Source organism: Lithobates pipiens, unplaced genomic scaffold (assembly GCF_037356315.1).
Source record: "Lithobates pipiens isolate NorthernLeopardFrog02 unplaced genomic scaffold, aLitPip1_a1.2 Scaffold_1, whole genome shotgun sequence".
Classification (NCBI taxonomy): Eukaryota; Metazoa; Chordata; class Amphibia; order Anura; family Ranidae; genus Lithobates; species Lithobates pipiens.
In genome coordinates, this window is record NW_027507685.1 from 54,194,299 (window position 1) to 54,217,219 (window position 22,921).

General features: G+C 41.2%; 13 non-coding genes across 13 annotated transcripts; all 13 read right to left on the bottom strand.

The window, feature by feature from the left end:
• Nucleotides 1-429: 429 nt before the first annotated feature.
• On the bottom strand, nucleotides 430-502 carry TRNAR-UCG (transfer RNA arginine (anticodon UCG)). The gene has a single exon. It is a non-coding gene; the product is annotated as a tRNA-Arg (tRNA).
• Nucleotides 503-1,592: 1,090 nt separating this feature from the next.
• TRNAL-UAG (transfer RNA leucine (anticodon UAG)) lies at nucleotides 1,593-1,665 on the bottom strand. The gene has a single exon. It is a non-coding gene; the product is annotated as a tRNA-Leu (tRNA).
• A 1,090-nt stretch (nucleotides 1,666-2,755) lies between these two features.
• Nucleotides 2,756-2,828, bottom strand: TRNAR-UCG (transfer RNA arginine (anticodon UCG)). Its single transcript has one exon. It is a non-coding gene; the product is annotated as a tRNA-Arg (tRNA).
• Nucleotides 2,829-3,918: 1,090 nt separating this feature from the next.
• TRNAR-UCG (transfer RNA arginine (anticodon UCG)) lies at nucleotides 3,919-3,991 on the bottom strand. Its single transcript has one exon. It is a non-coding gene; the product is annotated as a tRNA-Arg (tRNA).
• Nucleotides 3,992-5,081: 1,090 nt separating this feature from the next.
• Nucleotides 5,082-5,154, bottom strand: TRNAL-UAG (transfer RNA leucine (anticodon UAG)). The gene has a single exon. It is a non-coding gene; the product is annotated as a tRNA-Leu (tRNA).
• A 1,090-nt stretch (nucleotides 5,155-6,244) lies between these two features.
• Nucleotides 6,245-6,317, bottom strand: TRNAR-UCG (transfer RNA arginine (anticodon UCG)). The gene has a single exon. It is a non-coding gene; the product is annotated as a tRNA-Arg (tRNA).
• Nucleotides 6,318-7,407: 1,090 nt separating this feature from the next.
• On the bottom strand, nucleotides 7,408-7,480 carry TRNAL-UAG (transfer RNA leucine (anticodon UAG)). Its single transcript has one exon. It is a non-coding gene; the product is annotated as a tRNA-Leu (tRNA).
• Nucleotides 7,481-8,570: 1,090 nt separating this feature from the next.
• TRNAR-UCG (transfer RNA arginine (anticodon UCG)) lies at nucleotides 8,571-8,643 on the bottom strand. Its single transcript has one exon. It is a non-coding gene; the product is annotated as a tRNA-Arg (tRNA).
• Nucleotides 8,644-9,733: 1,090 nt separating this feature from the next.
• TRNAR-UCG (transfer RNA arginine (anticodon UCG)) lies at nucleotides 9,734-9,806 on the bottom strand. The gene has a single exon. It is a non-coding gene; the product is annotated as a tRNA-Arg (tRNA).
• Nucleotides 9,807-10,896: 1,090 nt separating this feature from the next.
• TRNAR-UCG (transfer RNA arginine (anticodon UCG)) lies at nucleotides 10,897-10,969 on the bottom strand. Its single transcript has one exon. It is a non-coding gene; the product is annotated as a tRNA-Arg (tRNA).
• A 3,416-nt stretch (nucleotides 10,970-14,385) lies between these two features.
• TRNAL-UAG (transfer RNA leucine (anticodon UAG)) lies at nucleotides 14,386-14,458 on the bottom strand. The gene has a single exon. It is a non-coding gene; the product is annotated as a tRNA-Leu (tRNA).
• Nucleotides 14,459-20,200: 5,742 nt separating this feature from the next.
• Nucleotides 20,201-20,273, bottom strand: TRNAR-UCG (transfer RNA arginine (anticodon UCG)). Its single transcript has one exon. It is a non-coding gene; the product is annotated as a tRNA-Arg (tRNA).
• Nucleotides 20,274-22,526: 2,253 nt separating this feature from the next.
• On the bottom strand, nucleotides 22,527-22,599 carry TRNAR-UCG (transfer RNA arginine (anticodon UCG)). Its single transcript has one exon. It is a non-coding gene; the product is annotated as a tRNA-Arg (tRNA).
• Nucleotides 22,600-22,921: the final 322 nt, after the last annotated feature.

Here is a 22,921-nt window from a genome sequence, read left to right on the forward strand (position 1 = left end):
TGAAATCCAGTAATACGCTGTTTCAACCTGCTCTGCACATACTCAGTAGCTCTCCCATTTTAGGCATATTTAAGCACTTAAAGCACAATCAAACCCTCCTATCATTTACAGCCAATGAAGCTGCTTCTGTTCAAACTGCAAATGCCATAATGCTGCACATGTGATCAGTTATGACACCAGCCATTTGATGATTTGATAGTTTGGTTGAGAACACAAGCAAATGGGACAGTTATCAATCCCGGAATTCCAGGAATGTAACTGTGTTTTGAAACCCTTAAATCAATTGGTTTAGTTCCACTTTATGATTTACTGCTGTTTGGAGGCTCTAGGCTTCAGCAAATTGGAAGCCTCCAGCAAGAAGCAAGTTCTTATGGGTAAAGCAAGAACTTGTGAGTGAAGGTCACAGGAACTGGAAAGCAGCATCGAAAACGACCACGAAGGGACTCGAACCCTCAATCTTCTGATTCGAAGTCAGACGCCTTATCCATTAGGCCACGCAGTCTGCCACAAGGACATCATTTTGGTTTGTGGAATCTGGATTAGCAAAACACTTGAAGATCACCTGGGACATCTTCTACTTGCTTTGCTCAAGCAGATTTGGTAGAAAGGATCTGAAATGTATGACTTGGTGCAAGGTCATGCTTTAAGAAGTGCATTTGCAAAAGGGCCTAGATTCAGAGTGTTCATACAGCTTCTTGACAACGGTAATACATCAATAGAGTACCACGAGTAGATGATATTTCCAGAGGCAGCCAAAGTTGTTCAATGTATCTTGTCAGGATGGCCGAGTGGTCTAAGGCGCCAGACTCAAGAGCTGTCTCTTCACATTGTGTGGGTGTTCTGGTCTCCAAATGGAGGCGTGGGTTCAAATCCCACTTCTGACAATCAGTTTACACATTTAGCTTGAACTAGAATCACCACTCCCGCTGTCTTTTCATGCTACCATGTCACCGACAAAAAAACATGAAAAAAATCCCAAAACTTTGCCCATCCTACATAAAGATAAAATTCTTGAGGAAAATCTGCTAGACCATGCTGTTAAATCTGTCATTTAAAGTGCAACTTTAGTCAGAAAAGTAAGTCCTGCTACATCTCTTACGGTTGTCCCATTTTGCATATATACTCATGTAAAACATTGGAAAAAAATAAGGTTCTATACACTTTGAAATCCAGTAATACGCTGTTTCAACCTGCTCTGCACATACTCAGTAGCTCTCCCATTTTAGGCATATTTAAGCACTTAAAGCACAATCAAACCCTCCTATCATTTACAGCCAATGAAGCTGCTTCTGTTCAAACTGCAAATGCCATAATGCTGCACATGTGATCAGTTATGACACCAGCCATTTGATGATTTGATAGTTTGGTTGAGAACACAAGCAAATGGGACAGTTATCAATCCCGGAATTCCAGGAATGTAACTGTGTTTTGAAACCCTTAAATCAATTGGTTTAGTTCCACTTTATGATTTACTGCTGTTTGGAGGCTCTAGGCTTCAGCAAATTGGAAGCCTCCAGCAAGAAGCAAGTTCTTATGGGTAAAGCAAGAACTTGTGAGTGAAGGTCACAGGAACTGGAAAGCAGCATCGAAAACGACCACGAAGGGACTCGAACCCTCAATCTTCTGATTCTAAGTCAGACGCCTTATCCATTAGGCCACGCAGTCTGCCACAAGGACATCATTTTGGTTTGTGGAATCTGGATTAGCAAAACACTTGAAGATCACCTGGGACATCTTCTACTTGCTTTGCTCAAGCAGATTTGGTAGAAAGGATCTGAAATGTATGACTTGGTGCAAGGTCATGCTTTAAGAAGTGCATTTGCAAAAGGGCCTAGATTCAGAGTGTTCATACAGCTTCTTGACAACGGTAATAGATCAATAGAGTACCACGAGTAGATGATATTTCCAGAGGCAGCCAAATTAGTTCAACGTATCTTGTCAGGATGGCCGAGTGGTCTAAGGCGCCAGATTCAAGAGCTGTCTCTTCACATTGTGTGGGTGTTCTGGTCTCCAAATGGAGGCGTGGGTTCAAATCCCACTTCTGACAATCAGTTTACACATTTAGCTTGGACTAGAATCACCACTCCCGCTGTCTTTTCATGCTACCATGTCACCGACAAAAAAACATGAAAAAAATCCCAAAACTTTGCCCATCCTACATAAAGATAAAATTCTTGAGGAAAATCTGCTAGACCATGCTGTTAAATCTGTCATTTAAAGTGCAACTTTAGTCAGAAAAGTAAGTCCTGCTACATCTCTTACGGTTGTCCCATTTTGCATATATACTCATGTAAAACATTGGAAAAAAATAAGGTTCTATACACTTTGAAATCCAGTAATACGCTGTTTCAACCTGCTCTGCACATACTCAGTAGCTCTCCCATTTTAGGCATATTTAAGCACTTAAAGCACAATCAAACCCTCCTATCATTTACAGCCAATGAAGCTGCTTCTGTTCAAACTGCAAATGCCATAATGCTGCACATGTGATCAGTTATGACACCAGCCATTTGATGATTTGATAGTTTGGTTGAGAACACAAGCAAATGGGACAGTTATCAATCCCGGAATTCCAGGAATGTAACTGTGTTTTGAAACCCTTAAATCAATTGGTTTAGTTCCACTTTATGATTTACTGCTGTTTGGAGGCTCTAGGCTTCAGCAAATTGGAAGCCTCCAGCAAGAAGCAAGTTCTTATGGGTAAAGCAAGAACTTGTGAGTGAAGGTCACAGGAACTGGAAAGCAGCATCGAAAACGACCACGAAGGGACTCGAACCCTCAATCTTCTGATTCGAAGTCAGACGCCTTATCCATTAGGCCACGCAGTCTGCCACAAGGACATCATTTTGGTTTGTGGAATCTGGATTAGCAAAACACTTGAAGATCACCTGGGACATCTTCTACTTGCTTTGCTCAAGCAGATTTGGTAGAAAGGATCTGAAATGTATGACTTGGTGCAAGGTCATGCTTTAAGAAGTGCATTTGCAAAAGGGCCTAGATTCAGAGTGTTCATACAGCTTCTTGACAACGGTAATACATCAATAAAGTACCACGAGTAGATGATATTTCCAGAGGCAGCCAAAGTTGTTCAATGTATCTTGTCAGGATGGCCGAGTGGTCTAAGGCGCCAGACTCAAGAGCTGTCTCTTCACATTGTGTGGGTGTTCTGGTCTCCAAATGGAGGCGTGGGTTCAAATCCCACTTCTGACAATCAGTTTACACATTTAGCTTGAACTAGAATCACCACTCCCGCTGTCTTTTCATGCTACCATGTCACCGACAAAAAAACATGAAAAAAATCCCAAAACTTTGCCCATCCTACATAAAGATAAAATTCTTGAGGAAAATCTGCTAGACCATGCTGTTAAATCTGTCATTTAAAGTGCAACTTTAGTCAGAAAAGTAAGTCCTGCTACATCTCTTACGGTTGTCCCATTTTGCATATATACTCATGTAAAACATTGGAAAAAAATAAGGTTCTATACACTTTGAAATCCAGTAATACGCCGTTTCAACCTGCTCTGCACATACTCAGTAGCTCTCCCATTTTAGGCATATTTAAGCACTTAAAGCACAATCAAACCCTCCTATCATTTACAGCCAATGAAGCTGCTTCTGTTCAAACTGCAAATGCCATAATGCTGCACATGTGATCAGTTATGACACCAGCCATTTGATGATTTGATAGTTTGGTTGAGAACACAAGCAAATGGGACAGTTATCAATCCCGGAATTCCAGGAATGTAACTGTGTTTTGAAACCCTTAAATCAATTGGTTTAGTTCCACTTTATGATTTACTGCTGTTTGGAGGCTCTAGGCTTCAGCAAATTGGAAGCCTCCAGCAAGAAGCAAGTTCTTATGGGTAAAGCAAGAACTTGTGAGTGAAGGTCACAGGAACTGGAAAGCAGCATCGAAAACGACCACGAAGGGACTCGAACCCTCAATCTTCTGATTCGAAGTCAGACGCCTTATCCATTAGGCCACGCAGTCTGCCACAAGGACATCATTTTGGTTTGTGGAATCTGGATTAGCAAAACACTTGAAGATCACCTGGGACATCTTCTACTTGCTTTGCTCAAGCAGATTTGGTAGAAAGGATCTGAAATGTATGACTTGGTGCAAGGTCATGCTTTAAGAAGTGCATTTGCAAAAGGGCCTAGATTCAGAGTGTTCATACAGCTTCTTGACAACGGTAATACATCAATAGAGTACCACGAGTAGATGATATTTCCAGAGGCAGCCAAAGTTGTTCAATGTATCTTGTCAGGATGGCCGAGTGGTCTAAGGCGCCAGACTCAAGAGCTGTCTCTTCACATTGTGTGGGTGTTCTGGTCTCCAAATGGAGGCGTGGGTTCAAATCCCACTTCTGACAATCAGTTTACACATTTAGCTTGAACTAGAATCACCACTCCCGCTGTCTTTTCATGCTACCATGTCACCGACAAAAAAACATGAAAAAAATCCCAAAACTTTGCCCATCCTACATAAAGATAAAATTCTTGAGGAAAATCTGCTAGACCATGCTGTTAAATCTGTCATTTAAAGTGCAACTTTAGTCAGAAAAGTAAGTCCTGCTACATCTCTTACGGTTGTCCCATTTTGCATATATACTCATGTAAAACATTGGAAAAAAATAAGGTTCTATACACTTTGAAATCCAGTAATACGCTGTTTCAACCTGCTCTGCACATACTCAGTAGCTCTCCCATTTTAGGCATATTTAAGCACTTAAAGCACAATCAAACCCTCCTATCATTTACAGCCAATGAAGCTGCTTCTGTTCAAACTGCAAATGCCATAATGCTGCACATGTGATCAGTTATGACACCAGCCATTTGATGATTTGATAGTTTGGTTGAGAACACAAGCAAATGGGACAGTTATCAATCCCGGAATTCCAGGAATGTAACTGTGTTTTGAAACCCTTAAATCAATTGGTTTAGTTCCACTTTATGATTTACTGCTGTTTGGAGGCTCTAGGCTTCAGCAAATTGGAAGCCTCCAGCAAGAAGCAAGTTCTTATGGGTAAAGCAAGAACTTGTGAGTGAAGGTCACAGGAACTGGAAAGCAGCATCGAAAACGACCACGAAGGGACTCGAACCCTCAATCTTCTGATTCTAAGTCAGACGCCTTATCCATTAGGCCACGCAGTCTGCCACAAGGACATCATTTTGGTTTGTGGAATCTGGATTAGCAAAACACTTGAAGATCACCTGGGACATCTTCTACTTGCTTTGCTCAAGCAGATTTGGTAGAAAGGATCTGAAATGTATGACTTGGTGCAAGGTCATGCTTTAAGAAGTGCATTTGCAAAAGGGCCTAGATTCAGAGTGTTCATACAGCTTCTTGACAACGGTAATAGATCAATAGAGTACCACGAGTAGATGATATTTCCAGAGGCAGCCAAATTAGTTCAACGTATCTTGTCAGGATGGCCGAGTGGTCTAAGGCGCCAGATTCAAGAGCTGTCTCTTCACATTGTGTGGGTGTTCTGGTCTCCAAATGGAGGCGTGGGTTCAAATCCCACTTCTGACAATCAGTTTACACATTTAGCTTGGACTAGAATCACCACTCCCGCTGTCTTTTCATGCTACCATGTCACCGACAAAAAAACATGAAAAAAATCCCAAAACTTTGCCCATCCTACATAAAGATAAAATTCTTGAGGAAAATCTGCTAGACCATGCTGTTAAATCTGTCATTTAAAGTGCAACTTTAGTCAGAAAAGTAAGTCCTGCTACATCTCTTACGGTTGTCCCATTTTGCATATATACTCATGTAAAACATTGGAAAAAAATAAGGTTCTATACACTTTGAAATCCAGTAATACGCTGTTTCAACCTGCTCTGCACATACTCAGTAGCTCTCCCATTTTAGGCATATTTAAGCACTTAAAGCACAATCAAACCCTCCTATCATTTACAGCCAATGAAGCTGCTTCTGTTCAAACTGCAAATGCCATAATGCTGCACATGTGATCAGTTATGACACCAGCCATTTGATGATTTGATAGTTTGGTTGAGAACACAAGCAAATGGGACAGTTATCAATCCCGGAATTCCAGGAATGTAACTGTGTTTTGAAACCCTTAAATCAATTGGTTTAGTTCCACTTTATGATTTACTGCTGTTTGGAGGCTCTAGGCTTCAGCAAATTGGAAGCCTCCAGCAAGAAGCAAGTTCTTATGGGTAAAGCAAGAACTTGTGAGTGAAGGTCACAGGAACTGGAAAGCAGCATCGAAAACGACCACGAAGGGACTCGAACCCTCAATCTTCTGATTCGAAGTCAGACGCCTTATCCATTAGGCCACGCAGTCTGCCACAAGGACATCATTTTGGTTTGTGGAATCTGGATTAGCAAAACACTTGAAGATCACCTGGGACATCTTCTACTTGCTTTGCTCAAGCAGATTTGGTAGAAAGGATCTGAAATGTATGACTTGGTGCAAGGTCATGCTTTAAGAAGTGCATTTGCAAAAGGGCCTAGATTCAGAGTGTTCATACAGCTTCTTGACAACGGTAATACATCAATAGAGTACCACGAGTAGATGATATTTCCAGAGGCAGCCAAAGTTGTTCAATGTATCTTGTCAGGATGGCCGAGTGGTCTAAGGCGCCAGACTCAAGAGCTGTCTCTTCACATTGTGTGGGTGTTCTGGTCTCCAAATGGAGGCGTGGGTTCAAATCCCACTTCTGACAATCAGTTTACACATTTAGCTTGAACTAGAATCACCACTCCCGCTGTCTTTTCATGCTACCATGTCACCGACAAAAAAACATGAAAAAAATCCCAAAACTTTGCCCATCCTACATAAAGATAAAATTCTTGAGGAAAATCTGCTAGACCATGCTGTTAAATCTGTCATTTAAAGTGCAACTTTAGTCAGAAAAGTAAGTCCTGCTACATCTCTTACGGTTGTCCCATTTTGCATATATACTCATGTAAAACATTGGAAAAAAATAAGGTTCTATACACTTTGAAATCCAGTAATACGCTGTTTCAACCTGCTCTGCACATACTCAGTAGCTCTCCCATTTTAGGCATATTTAAGCACTTAAAGCACAATCAAACCCTCCTATCATTTACAGCCAATGAAGCTGCTTCTGTTCAAACTGCAAATGCCATAATGCTGCACATGTGATCAGTTATGACACCAGCCATTTGATGATTTGATAGTTTGGTTGAGAACACAAGCAAATGGGACAGTTATCAATCCCGGAATTCCAGGAATGTAACTGTGTTTTGAAACCCTTAAATCAATTGGTTTAGTTCCACTTTATGATTTACTGCTGTTTGGAGGCTCTAGGCTTCAGCAAATTGGAAGCCTCCAGCAAGAAGCAAGTTCTTATGGGTAAAGCAAGAACTTGTGAGTGAAGGTCACAGGAACTGGAAAGCAGCATCGAAAACGACCACGAAGGGACTCGAACCCTCAATCTTCTGATTCTAAGTCAGACGCCTTATCCATTAGGCCACGCAGTCTGCCACAAGGACATCATTTTGGTTTGTGGAATCTGGATTAGCAAAACACTTGAAGATCACCTGGGACATCTTCTACTTGCTTTGCTCAAGCAGATTTGGTAGAAAGGATCTGAAATGTATGACTTGGTGCAAGGTCATGCTTTAAGAAGTGCATTTGCAAAAGGGCCTAGATTCAGAGTGTTCATACAGCTTCTTGACAACGGTAATAGATCAATAGAGTACCACGAGTAGATGATATTTCCAGAGGCAGCCAAATTAGTTCAACGTATCTTGTCAGGATGGCCGAGTGGTCTAAGGCGCCAGATTCAAGAGCTGTCTCTTCACATTGTGTGGGTGTTCTGGTCTCCAAATGGAGGCGTGGGTTCAAATCCCACTTCTGACAATCAGTTTACACATTTAGCTTGGACTAGAATCACCACTCCCGCTGTCTTTTCATGCTACCATGTCACCGACAAAAAAACATGAAAAAAATCCCAAAACTTTGCCCATCCTACATAAAGATAAAATTCTTGAGGAAAATCTGCTAGACCATGCTGTTAAATCTGTCATTTAAAGTGCAACTTTAGTCAGAAAAGTAAGTCCTGCTACATCTCTTACGGTTGTCCCATTTTGCATATATACTCATGTAAAACATTGGAAAAAAATAAGGTTCTATACACTTTGAAATCCAGTAATACGCTGTTTCAACCTGCTCTGCACATACTCAGTAGCTCTCCCATTTTAGGCATATTTAAGCACTTAAAGCACAATCAAACCCTCCTATCATTTACAGCCAATGAAGCTGCTTCTGTTCAAACTGCAAATGCCATAATGCTGCACATGTGATCAGTTATGACACCAGCCATTTGATGATTTGATAGTTTGGTTGAGAACACAAGCAAATGGGACAGTTATCAATCCCGGAATTCCAGGAATGTAACTGTGTTTTGAAACCCTTAAATCAATTGGTTTAGTTCCACTTTATGATTTACTGCTGTTTGGAGGCTCTAGGCTTCAGCAAATTGGAAGCCTCCAGCAAGAAGCAAGTTCTTATGGGTAAAGCAAGAACTTGTGAGTGAAGGTCACAGGAACTGGAAAGCAGCATCGAAAACGACCACGAAGGGACTCGAACCCTCAATCTTCTGATTCGAAGTCAGACGCCTTATCCATTAGGCCACGCAGTCTGCCACAAGGACATCATTTTGGTTTGTGGAATCTGGATTAGCAAAACACTTGAAGATCACCTGGGACATCTTCTACTTGCTTTGCTCAAGCAGATTTGGTAGAAAGGATCTGAAATGTATGACTTGGTGCAAGGTCATGCTTTAAGAAGTGCATTTGCAAAAGGGCCTAGATTCAGAGTGTTCATACAGCTTCTTGACAACGGTAATACATCAATAGAGTACCACGAGTAGATGATATTTCCAGAGGCAGCCAAATTTGTTCAATGTGTCTTGTCAGGATGGCCGAGTGGTCTAAGGCGCCAGACTCAAGAGCTGTCTCTTCACATTGTGTGGGTGTTCTGGTCTCCAAATGGAGGCGTGTGTTCAAATCCCACTTCTGACAATCAGTTTACACATTTAGCTTGAACTAGAATCACCACTCCCGCTGTCTTTTCATGCTACCATGTCACCGACAAAAAAACATGAAAAAAATCCCAAAACTTTGCCCATCCTACATAAAGATAAAATTCTTGAGGAAAATCTGCTAGACCATGCTGTTAAATCTGTCATTTAAAGTGCAACTTTAGTCAGAAAAGTAAGTCCTGCTACATCTCTTACGGTTGTCCCATTTTGCATATATACTCATGTAAAACATTGGAAAAAAATAAGGTTCTATACACTTTGAAATCCAGTAATACGCTGTTTCAACCTGCTCTGCACATACTCAGTAGCTCTCCCATTTTAGGCATATTTAAGCACTTAAAGCACAATCAAACCCTCCTATCATTTACAGCCAATGAAGCTGCTTCTGTTCAAACTGCAAATGCCATAATGCTGCACATGTGATCAGTTATGACACCAGCCATTTGATGATTTGATAGTTTGGTTGAGAACACAAGCAAATGGGACAGTTATCAATCCCGGAATTCCAGGAATGTAACTGTGTTTTGAAACCCTTAAATCAATTGGTTTAGTTCCACTTTATGATTTACTGCTGTTTGGAGGCTCTAGGCTTCAGCAAATTGGAAGCCTCCAGCAAGAAGCAAGTTCTTATGGGTAAAGCAAGAACTTGTGAGTGAAGGTCACAGGAACTGGAAAGCAGCATCGAAAACGACCACGAAGGGACTCGAACCCTCAATCTTCTGATTCGAAGTCAGACGCCTTATCCATTAGGCCACGCAGTCTGCCACAAGGACATCATTTTGGTTTGTGGAATCTGGATTAGCAAAACACTTGAAGATCACCTGGGACATCTTCTACTTGCTTTGCTCAAGCAGATTTGGTAGAAAGGATCTGAAATGTATGACTTGGTGCAAGGTCATGCTTTAAGAAGTGCATTTGCAAAAGGGCCTAGATTCAGAGTGTTCATACAGCTTCTTGACAACGGTAATACATCAATAGAGTACCACGAGTAGATGATATTTCCAGAGGCAGCCAAATTTGTTCAATGTATCTTGTCAGGATGGCCGAGTGGTCTAAGGCGCCAGACTCAAGAGCTGTCTCTTCACATTGTGTGGGTGTTCTGGTCTCCAAATGGAGGCGTGTGTTCAAATCCCACTTCTGACAATCAGTTTACACATTTAGCTTGAACTAGAATCACCACTCCCGCTGTCTTTTCATGCTACCATGTCACCGACAAAAAAACATGAAAAAAATCCCAAAATTTTGCCCATCCTACATAAAGATAAAATTCTTGAGGAAAATCTGCTAGACCATGCTGTTAAATCTGTCATTTAAAGTGCAACTTTAGTCAGAAAAGTAAGTCCTGCTACATCTCTTACGGTTGTCCCATTTTGCATATATACTCATGTAAAACATTGGAAAAAAATAAGGTTCTATACACTTTGAAATCCAGTAATACGCTGTTTCAACCTGCTCTGCACATACTCAGTAGCTCTCCCATTTTAGGCATATTTAAGCACTTAAAGCACAATCAAACCCTCCTATCATTTACAGCCAATGAAGCTGCTTCTGTTCAAACTGCAAATGCCATAATGCTGCACATGTGATCAGTTATGACACCAGCCATTTGATGATTTGATAGTTTGGTTGAGAACACAAGCAAATGGGACAGTTATCAATCCCGGAATTCCAGGAATGTAACTGTGTTTTGAAACCCTTAAATCAATTGGTTTAGTTCCACTTTATGATTTACTGCTGTTTGGAGGCTCTAGGCTTCAGCAAATTGGAAGCCTCCAGCAAGAAGCAAGTTCTTATGGGTAAAGCAAGAACTTGTGAGTGAAGGTCACAGGAACTGGAAAGCAGCATCGAAAACGACCACGAAGGGACTCGAACCCTCAATCTTCTGATTCGAAGTCAGACGCCTTATCCATTAGGCCACGCAGTCTGCCACAAGGACATCATTTTGGTTTGTGGAATCTGGATTAGCAAAACACTTGAAGATCACCTGGGACATCTTCTACTTGCTTTGCTCAAGCAGATTTGGTAGAAAGGATCTGAAATGTATGACTTGGTGCAAGGTCATGCTTTAAGAAGTGCATTTGCAAAAGGGCCTAGATTCAGAGTGTTCATACAGCTTCTTGACAACGGTAATACATCAATAGAGTACCACGAGTAGATGATATTTCTAGAGGCAGCCAAATTTGTTCAATGTATCTTGTCAGGATGGCCGAGTGGTCTAAGGCGCCAGACTCAAGAGCTGTCTCTTCACATTGTGTGGGTGTTCTGGTCTCCAAATGGAGGCGTGGGTTCAAATCCCACTTCTGACAATCAGTTTACACATTTAGCTTGAACTAGAATCACCACTCCCGCTGTCTTTTCATGCTACCATGTCACCGACAAAAAAACATGAAAAAAATCCCAAAACTTTGCCCATCCTACATAAAGATAAAATTCTTGAGGAAAATCTGCTAGACCATGCTGTTAAATCTGTCATTTAAAGTGCAACTTTAGTCAGAAAAGTAAGTCCTGCTACATCTCTTACGGTTGTCCCATTTTGCATATATACTCATGTAAAACATTGGAAAAAAATAAGGTTCTATACACTTTGAAATCCAGTAATACGCTGTTTCAACCTGCTCTGCACATACTCAGTAGCTCTCCCATTTTAGGCATATTTAAGCACTTAAAGCACAATCAAACCCTCCTATCATTTACAGCCAATGAAGCTGCTTCTGTTCAAACTGCAAATGCCATAATGCTGCACATGTGATCAGTTATGACACCAGCCATTTGATGATTTGATAGTTTGGTTGAGAACACAAGCAAATGGGACAGTTATCAATCCCGGAATTCCAGGAATGTAACTGTGTTTTGAAACCCTTAAATCAATTGGTTTAGTTCCACTTTATGATTTACTGCTGTTTGGAGGCTCTAGGCTTCAGCAAATTGGAAGCCTCCAGCAAGAAGCAAGTTGTTATGGGTAAAGCAAGAACTTGTGAGTGAAGGTCACAGGAACTGGAAAGCAGCATGGAAAACGACCACGAAGGGACTCGAACCCTCAATCTTCTGATTCGAAGTCAGACGCCTTATCCATTAGGCCACACAGTCTGCCACAAGGACATCATTTTGGTTTGTGGAATCTGGATTAGCAAAACACTTGAAGATCACCTGGGACATCTTCTACTTGCTTTGCTCAAGCAGATTTGGTAGAAAGGATCTGAAATGTATGACTTGGTGCAAGGTCATGCTTTAAGAAGTGCATTTGCAAAAGGGCCTAGATTCAGAGTGTTCATACAGCTTCTTGACAACGGTAATACATCAATAGAGTACCACGAGTAGATGATATTTCCAGAGGCAGCCAAATTAGTTCAATGTATCTTGTCAGGATGGCCGAGTGGTCTAAGGCGCCAGACTCAAGAGCTGTCTCTTCACATTGTGTGGGTGTTCTGGTCTCCAAATGGAGGCATGGGTTCAAATCCCACTTCTGACAATCAGTTTACACATTTAGCTTGAACTAGAATCACCACTCCCGCTGTCTTTTCATGCTACCATGTCACCGACAAAAAAACATGAAAAAAATCCCAAAACTTTGCCCATCCTACATAAAGATAAAATTCTTGAGGAAAATCTGCTAGACCATGCTGTTAAATCTGTCATTTAAAGTGCAACTTTAGTCAGAAAAGTAAGTCCTGCTACATCTCTTACGGTTGTCCCATTTTGCATATATACTCATGTAAAACATTGGAAAAAAATAAGGTTCTATACACTTTGAAATCCAGTAATACGCTGTTTCAACCTGCTCTGCACATACTCAGTAGCTCTCCCATTTTAGGCATATTTAAGCACTTAAAGCACAATCAAACCCTCCTATCATTTACAGCCAATGAAGCTGCTTCTGTTCAAACTGCAAATGCCATAATGCTGCACATGTGATCAGTTATGACACCAGCCATTTGATGATTTGATAGTTTGGTTGAGAACACAAGCAAATGGGACAGTTATCAATCCCGGAATTCCAGGAATGTAACTGTGTTTTGAAACCCTTAAATCAATTGGTTTAGTTCCACTTTATGATTTACTGCTGTTTGGAGGCTCTAGGCTTCAGCAAATTGGAAGCCTCCAGCAAGAAGCAAGTTGTTATGGGTAAAGCAAGAACTTGTGAGTGAAGGTCACAGGAACTGGAAAGCAGCATCGAAAACGACCACAAAGGGACTCGTACCCTCAATCTTCTGATTCGAAGTCAGACGCCTTATCCATTAGGCCACGCAGTCTGCCACAAGGACATCATTTTGGTTTGTGGAATCTGGATTAGCAAAACACTTGAAGATCACCTGGGACATCTTCTACTTGCTTTGCTCAAGCAGATTTGGTAGAAAGGATCTGAAATGTATGACTTGGTGCAAGGTCATGCTTTAAGAAGTGCATTTGCAAAAGGGCCTAGATTCAGAGTGTTCATACAGCTTCTTGACAACGGTAATACATCAATAGAGTACCACGAGTAGATGATATTTCCAGAGGCAGCCAAATTTGTTCAATGTATCTTGTCAGGATGGCCGAGTGGTCTAAGGCGCCAGACTCAAGAGCTGTCTCTTCACATTGTGTGGGTGTTCTGGTCTCCAAATGGAGGCGTGGGTTCAAATCCCACTTCTGACAATCAGTTTACACATTTAGCTTGAACTAGAATCACCACTCCCGCTGTCTTTTCATGCTACCATGTCACCGACAAAAAAACATGAAAAAAATCCCAAAACTTTGCCCATCCTACATAAAGATAAAATTCTTGAGGAAAATCTGCTAGACCATGCTGTTAAATCTGTCATTTAAAGTGCAACTTTAGTCAGAAAAGTAAGTCCTGCTACATCTCTTACGGTTGTCCCATTTTGCATATATACTCATGTAAAACATTGGAAAAAAATAAGGTTCTATACACTTTGAAATCCAGTAATACGCTGTTTCAACCTGCTCTGCACATACTCAGTAGCTCTCCCATTTTAGGCATATTTAAGCACTTAAAGCACAATCAAACCCTCCTATCATTTACAGCCAATGAAGCTGCTTCTGTTCAAACTGCAAATGCCATAATGCTGCACATGTGATCAGTTATGACACCAGCCATTTGATGATTTGATAGTTTGGTTGAGAACACAAGCAAATGGGACAGTTATCAATCCCGGAATTCCAGGAATGTAACTGTGTTTTGAAACCCTTAAATCAATTGGTTTAGTTCCACTTTATGATTTACTGCTGTTTGGAGGCTCTAGGCTTCAGCAAATTGGAAGCCTCCAGCAAGAAGCAAGTTCTTATGGGTAAAGCAAGAACTTGTGAGTGAAGGTCACAGGAACTGGAAAGCAGCATCGAAAACGACCACGAAGGGACTCGAACCCTCAATCTTCTGATTCTAAGTCAGACGCCTTATCCATTAGGCCACGCAGTCTGCCACAAGGACATCATTTTGGTTTGTGGAATCTGGATTAGCAAAACACTTGAAGATCACCTGGGACATCTTCTACTTGCTTTGCTCAAGCAGATTTGGTAGAAAGGATCTGAAATGTATGACTTGGTGCAAGGTCATGCTTTAAGAAGTGCATTTGCAAAAGGGCCTAGATTCAGAGTGTTCATACAGCTTCTTGACAACGGTAATACATCAATAGAGTACCACGAGTAGATGATATTTCCAGAGGCAGCCAAATTTGTTCAATGTATCTTGTCAGGATGGCCGAGTGGTCTAAGGCGCCAGACTCAAGAGCTGTCTCTTCACATTGTGTGGGTGTTCTGGTCTCCAAATGGAGGCGTGGGTTCAAATCCCACTTCTGACAATCAGTTTACACATTTAGCTTGAACTAGAATCACCACTCCCGCTGTCTTTTCATGCTACCATGTCACCGACAAAAAAACATGAAAAAAATCCCAAAACTTTGCCCATCCTACATAAAGATAAAATTCTTGAGGAAAATCTGCTAGACCATGCTGTTAAATCTGTCATTTAAAGTGCAACTTTAGTCAGAAAAGTAAGTCCTGCTACATCTCTTACGGTTGTCCCATTTTGCATATATACTCATGTAAAACATTGGAAAAAAATAAGGTTCTATACACTTTGAAATCCAGTAATACGCTGTTTCAACCTGCTCTGCACATACTCAGTAGCTCTCCCATTTTAGGCATATTTAAGCACTTAAAGCACAATCAAACCCTCCTATCATTTACAGCCAATGAAGCTGCTTCTGTTCAAACTGCAAATGCCATAATGCTGCACATGTGATCAGTTATGACACCAGCCATTTGATGATTTGATAGTTTGGTTGAGAACACAAGCAAATGGGACAGTTATCAATCCCGGAATTCCAGGAATGTAACTGTGTTTTGAAACCCTTAAATCAATTGGTTTAGTTCCACTTTATGATTTACTGCTGTTTGGAGGCTCTAGGCTTCAGCAAATTGGAAGCCTCCAGCAAGAAGCAAGTTGTTATGGGTAAAGCAAGAACTTGTGAGTGAAGGTCACAGGAACTGGAAAGCAGCATCAAAAACGACCACGAAGGGACTCGTACCCTCAATCTTCTGATTCGAAGTCAGACGCCTTATCCATTAGGCCACACAGTCTGCCACAAGGACATCATTTTGGTTTGTGGAATCTGGATTAGCAAAACACTTGAAGATCACCTGGGACATCTTCTACTTGCTTTGCTCAAGCAGATTTGGTAGAAAGGATCTGAAATGTATGACTTGGTGCAAGGTCATGCTTTAAGAAGTGCATTTGCAAAAGGGCCTAGATTCAGAGTGTTCATACAGCTTCTTGACAACGGTAATACATCAATAGAGTACCACGAGTAGATGATATTTCCAGAGGCAGCCAAATTAGTTCAATGTATCTTGTCAGGATGGCCGAGTGGTCTAAGGCGCCAGACTCAAGAGCTGTCTCTTCACATTGTGTGGGTGTTCTGGTCTCCAAATGGAGGCATGGGTTCAAATCCCACTTCTGACAATCAGTTTACACATTTAGCTTGAACTAGAATCACCACTCCCGCTGTCTTTTCATGCTACCATGTCACCGACAAAAAAACATGAAAAAAATCCCAAAACATTGCCCATCCTACATAAAGATAAAATTCTTGAGGAAAATCTGCTAGACCATGCTGTTAAATCTGTCATTTAAAGTGCAACTTTAGTCAGAAAAGTAAGTCCTGCTACATCTCTTACGGTTGTCCCATTTTGCATATATACTCATGTAAAACATTGGAAAAAAATAAGGTTCTATACACTTTGAAATCCAGTAATACGCTGTTTCAACCTGCTCTGCACATACTCAGTAGCTCTCCCATTTTAGGCATATTTAAGCACTTAAAGCACAATCAAACCCTCCTATCATTTACAGCCAATGAAGCTGCTTCTGTTCAAACTGCAAATGCCATAATGCTGCACATGTGATCAGTTATGACACCAGCCATTTGATGATTTGATAGTTTGGTTGAGAACACAAGCAAATGGGACAGTTATCAATCCCGGAATTCCAGGAATGTAACTGTGTTTTGAAACCCTTAAATCAATTGGTTTAGTTCCACTTTATGATTTACTGCTGTTTGGAGGCTCTAGGCTTCAGCAAATTGGAAGCCTCCAGCAAGAAGCAAGTTGTTATGGGTAAAGCAAGAACTTGTGAGTGAAGGTCACAGGAACTGGAAAGCAGCATCGAAAACGACCACAAAGGGACTCGTACCCTCAATCTTCTGATTCGAAGTCAGACGCCTTATCCATTAGGCCACGCAGTCTGCCACAAGGACATCATTTTGGTTTGTGGAATCTGGATTAGCAAAACACTTGAAGATCACCTGGGACATCTTCTACTTGCTTTGCTCAAGCAGATTTGGTAGAAAGGATCTGAAATGTATGACTTGGTGCAAGGTCATGCTTTAAGAAGTGCATTTGCAAAAGGGCCTAGATTCAGAGTGTTCATACAGCTTCTTGACAACGGTAATACATCAATAGTGTACCACGAGTAGATGATATTTCCAGAGGCAGCCAAATTTGTTCAATGTATCTTGTCAGGATGGCCGAGTGGTCTAAGGCGCCAGACTCAAGAGCTGTCTCTTCACATTGTGTGGGTGTTCTGGTCTCCAAATGGAGGCGTGGGTTCAAATCCCACTTCTGACAATCAGTTTACACATTTAGCTTGAACTAGAATCACCACTCCCGCTGTCTTTTCATGCTACCATGTCACCGACAAAAAAACATGAAAAAAATCCCAAAACTTTGCCCATCCTACATAAAGATAAAATTCTTGAGGAAAATCTGCTAGACCATGCTGTTAAATCTGTCATTTAAAGTGCAACTTTAGTCAGAAAAGTAAGTCCTGCTACATCTCTTACGGTTGTCCCATTTTGCATATATACTCATGTAAAACATTGGAAAAAAATAAGGTTCTATACACTTTGAAATCCAGTAATACGCTGTTTCAACCTGCTCTGCACATACTCAGTAGCTCTCCCATTTTAGGCATATTTAAGCACTTAAAGCACAATCAAACCCTCCTATCATTTACAGCCAATGAAGCTGCTTCTGTTCAAACTGCAAATGCCATAATGCTGCACATGTGATCAGTTATGACACCAGCCATTTGATGATTTGATAGTTTGGTTGAGAACACAAGCAAATGGGACAGTTATCAATCCCGGAATTCCAGGAATGTAACTGTGTTTTGAAACCCTTAAATCAATTGGTTTAGTTCCACTTTATGATTTACTGCTGTTTGGAGGCTCTAGGCTTCAGCAAATTGGAAGCCTCCAGCAAGAAGCAAGTTCTTATGGGTAAAGCAAGAACTTGTGAGTGAAGGTCACAGGAACTGGAAAGCAGCATCGAAAACGACCACGAAGGGACTCGTACCCTCAATCTTCTGATTCGAAGTCAGACGCCTTATCCATTAGGCCACACAGTCTGCCACAAGGACATCATTTTGGTTTGTGGAATCTGGATTAGCAAAACACTTGAAGATCACCTGGGACATCTTCTACTTGCTTTGCTCAAGCAGATTTGGTAGAAAGGATCTGAAATGTATGACTTGGTGCAAGGTCATGCTTTAAGAAGTGCATTTGCAAAAGGGCCTAGATTCAGAGTGTTCATACAGCTTCTTGACAACGGTAATACATCAATAGAGTACCACGAGTAGATGATATTTCCAGAGGCAGCCAAATTAGTTCAATGTATCTTGTCAGGATGGCCGAGTGGTCTAAGGCGCCAGACTCAAGAGCTGTCTCTTCACATTGTGTGGGTGTTCTGGTCTCCAAATGGAGGCATGGGTTCAAATCCCACTTCTGACAATCAGTTTACACATTTAGCTTGAACTAGAATCACCACTCCCGCTGTCTTTTCATGCTACCATGTCACCGACAAAAAAACATGAAAAAAATCCCAAAACTTTGCCCATCCTACATAAAGATAAAATTCTTGAGGAAAATCTGCTAGACCATGCTGTTAAATCTGTCATTTAAAGTGCAACTTTAGTCAGAAAAGTAAGTCCTGCTACATCTCTTACGGTTGTCCCATTTTGCATATATACTCATGTAAAACATTGGAAAAAAATAAGGTTCTATACACTTTGAAATCCAGTAATACGCTGTTTCAACCTGCTCTGCACATACTCAGTAGCTCTCCCATTTTAGGCATATTTAAGCACTTAAAGCACAATCAAACCCTCCTATCATTTACAGCCAATGAAGCTGCTTCTGTTCAAACTGCAAATGCCATAATGCTGCACATGTGATCAGTTATGACACCAGCCATTTGATGATTTGATAGTTTGGTTGAGAACACAAGCAAATGGGACAGTTATCAATCCCGGAATTCCAGGAATGTAACTGTGTTTTGAAACCCTTAAATCAATTGGTTTAGTTCCACTTTATGATTTACTGCTGTTTGGAGGCTCTAGGCTTCAGCAAATTGGAAGCCTCCAGCAAGAAGCAAGTTGTTATGGGTAAAGCAAGAACTTGTGAGTGAAGGTCACAGGAACTGGAAAGCAGCATCGAAAACGACCACAAAGGGACTCGTACCCTCAATCTTCTGATTCGAAGTCAGACGCCTTATCCATTAGGCCACGCAGTCTGCCACAAGGACATCATTTTGGTTTGTGGAATCTGGATTAGCAAAACACTTGAAGATCACCTGGGACATCTTCTACTTGCTTTGCTCAAGCAGATTTGGTAGAAAGGATCTGAAATGTATGACTTGGTGCAAGGTCATGCTTTAAGAAGTGCATTTGCAAAAGGGCCTAGATTCAGAGTGTTCATACAGCTTCTTGACAACGGTAATACATCAATAGTGTACCACGAGTAGATGATATTTCCAGAGGCAGCCAAATTTGTTCAATGTATCTTGTCAGGATGGCCGAGTGGTCTAAGGCGCCAGACTCAAGAGCTGTCTCTTCACATTGTGTGGGTGTTCTGGTCTCCAAATGGAGGCGTGGGTTCAAATCCCACTTCTGACAATCAGTTTACACATTTAGCTTGAACTAGAATCACCACTCCCGCTGTCTTTTCATGCTACCATGTCACCGACAAAAAAACATGAAAAAAATCCCAAAACTTTGCCCATCCTACATAAAGATAAAATTCTTGAGGAAAATCTGCTAGACCATGCTGTTAAATCTGTCATTTAAAGTGCAACTTTAGTCAGAAAAGTAAGTCCTGCTACATCTCTTACGGTTGTCCCATTTTGCATATATACTCATGTAAAACATTGGAAAAAAATAAGGTTCTATACACTTTGAAATCCAGTAATACGCTGTTTCAACCTGCTCTGCACATACTCAGTAGCTCTCCCATTTTAGGCATATTTAAGCACTTAAAGCACAATCAAACCCTCCTATCATTTACAGCCAATGAAGCTGCTTCTGTTCAAACTGCAAATGCCATAATGCTGCACATGTGATCAGTTATGACACCAGCCATTTGATGATTTGATAGTTTGGTTGAGAACACAAGCAAATGGGACAGTTATCAATCCCGGAATTCCAGGAATGTAACTGTGTTTTGAAACCCTTAAATCAATTGGTTTAGTTCCACTTTATGATTTACTGCTGTTTGGAGGCTCTAGGCTTCAGCAAATTGGAAGCCTCCAGCAAGAAGCAAGTTGTTATGGGTAAAGCAAGAACTTGTGAGTGAAGGTCACAGGAACTGGAAAGCAGCATCGAAAACGACCACGAAGGGACTCGAACCCTCAATCTTCTGATTCGAAGTCAGACGCCTTATCCATTAGGCCACGCAGTCTGCCACAAGGACATCATTTTGGTTTGTGGAATCTGGATTAGCAAAACACTTGAAGATCACCTGGGACATCTTCTACTTGCTTTGCTCAAGCAGATTTGGTAGAAAGGATCTGAAATGTATGACTTGGTGCAAGGTCATGCTTTAAGAAGTGCATTTGCAAAAGGGCCTAGATTCAGAGTGTTCATACAGCTTCTTGACAACGGTAATACATCAATAGAGTACCACGAGTAGATGATATTTCCAGAGGCAGCCAAATTTGTTCAATGTATCTTGTCAGGATGGCCGAGTGGTCTAAGGCGCCAGACTCAAGAGCTGTCTCTTCACATTGTGTGGGTGTTCTGGTCTCCAAATGGAGGCGTGGGTTCAAATCCCACTTCTGACAATCAGTTTACACATTTAGCTTGAACTAGAATCACCACTCCCGCTGTCTTTTCATGCTACCATGTCACCGACAAAAAAACATGAAAAAAATCCCAAAACTTTGCCCATCCTACATAAAGATAAAATTCTTGAGGAAAATCTGCTAGACCATGCTGTTAAATCTGTCATTTAAAGTGCAACTTTAGTCAGAAAAGTAAGTCCTGCTACATCTCTTACGGTTGTCCCATTTTGCATATATACTCATGTAAAACATTGGAAAAAAATAAGGTTCTATACACTTTGAAATCCAGTAATACGCTGTTTCAACCTGCTCTGCACATACTCAGTAGCTCTCCCATTTTAGGCATATTTAAGCACTTAAAGCACAATCAAACCCTCCTATCATTTACAGCCAATGAAGCTGCTTCTGTTCAAACTGCAAATGCCATAATGCTGCACATGTGATCAGTTATGACACCAGCCATTTGATGATTTGATAGTTTGGTTGAGAACACAAGCAAATGGGACAGTTATCAATCCCGGAATTCCAGGAATGTAACTGTGTTTTGAAACCCTTAAATCAATTGGTTTAGTTCCACTTTATGATTTACTGCTGTTTGGAGGCTCTAGGCTTCAGCAAATTGGAAGCCTCCAGCAAGAAGCAAGTTGTTATGGGTAAAGCAAGAACTTGTGAGTGAAGGTCACAGGAACTGGAAAGCAGCATCGAAAACGACCACGAAGGGACTCGTACCCTCAATCTTCTGATTCGAAGTCAGACGCCTTATCCATTAGGCCAAACAGTCTGCCACAAGGACATCATTTTGGTTTGTGGAATCTGGATTAGCAAAACACTTGAAGATCACCTGGGACATCTTCTACTTGCTTTGCTCAAGCAGATTTGGTAGAAAGGATCTGAAATGTATGACTTGGTGCAAGGTCATGCTTTAAGAAGTGCATTTGCAAAAGGGCCTAGATTCAGAGTGTTCATACAGCTTCTTGACAACGGTAATAGATCAATAGAGTACCACGAGTAGATGATATTTCCAGAGGCAGCCAAATTTGTTCAACGTATTTTGTCAGGATGGCCGAGTGGTCTAAGGCGCCAGACTCAAGAGCTGTCTCTTCACATTGTGTGGGTGTTCTGGTCTCCAAATGGAGGCGTGGGTTCAAATCCCACTTCTGACAATCAGTTTACACATTTAGCTTGAACTAGAATCACCACTCCCGCTGTCTTTTCATGCTACCATGTCACCGACAAAAAAACATGAAAAAAATCCCAAAACTTTGCCCATCCTACATAAAGATAAAATTCTTGAGGAAAATCTGCTAGACCATGCTGTTAAATCTGTCATTTAAAGTGCAACTTTAGTCAGAAAAGTAAGTCCTGCTACATCTCTTACGGTTGTCCCATTTTGCATATATACTCATGTAAAACATTGGAAAAAAATAAGGTTCTATACACTTTGAAATCCAGTAATACGCTGTTTCAACCTGCTCTGCACATACTCAGTAGCTCTCCCATTTTAGGCATATTTAAGCACTTAAAGCACAATCAAACCCTCCTATCATTTACAGCCAATGAAGCTGCTTCTGTTCAAACTGCAAATGCCATAATGCTGCACATGTGATCAGTTATGACACCAGCCATTTGATGATTTGATAGTTTGGTTGAGAACACAAGCAAATGGGACAGTTATCAATCCCGGAATTCCAGGAATGTAACTGTGTTTTGAAACCCTTAAATCAATTGGTTTAGTTCCACTTTATGATTTACTGCTGTTTGGAGGCTCTAGGCTTCAGCAAATTGGAAGCCTCCAGCAAGAAGCAAGTTGTTATGGGTAAAGCAAGAACTTGTGAGTGAAGGTCACAGGAACTGGAAAGCAGCATCGAAAACGACCACGAAGGGACTCGAACCCTCAATCTTCTGATTCGAAGTCAGACGCCTTATCCATTAGGCCACGCAGTCTGCCACAAGGACATCATTTTGGTTTGTGGAATCTGGATTAGCAAAACACTTGAAGATCACCTGGGACATCTTCTACTTGCTTTGCTCAAGCAGATTTGGTAGAAAGGATCTGAAATGTATGACTTGGTGCAAGGTCATGCTTTAAGAAGTGCATTTGCAAAAGGGCCTAGATTCAGAGTGTTCATACAGCTTCTTGACAACGGTAATACATCAATAGAGTACCACGAGTAGATGATATTTCCAGAGGCAGCCAAATTTGTTCAATGTATCTTGTCAGGATGGCCGAGTGGTCTAAGGCGCCAGACTCAAGAGCTGTCTCTTC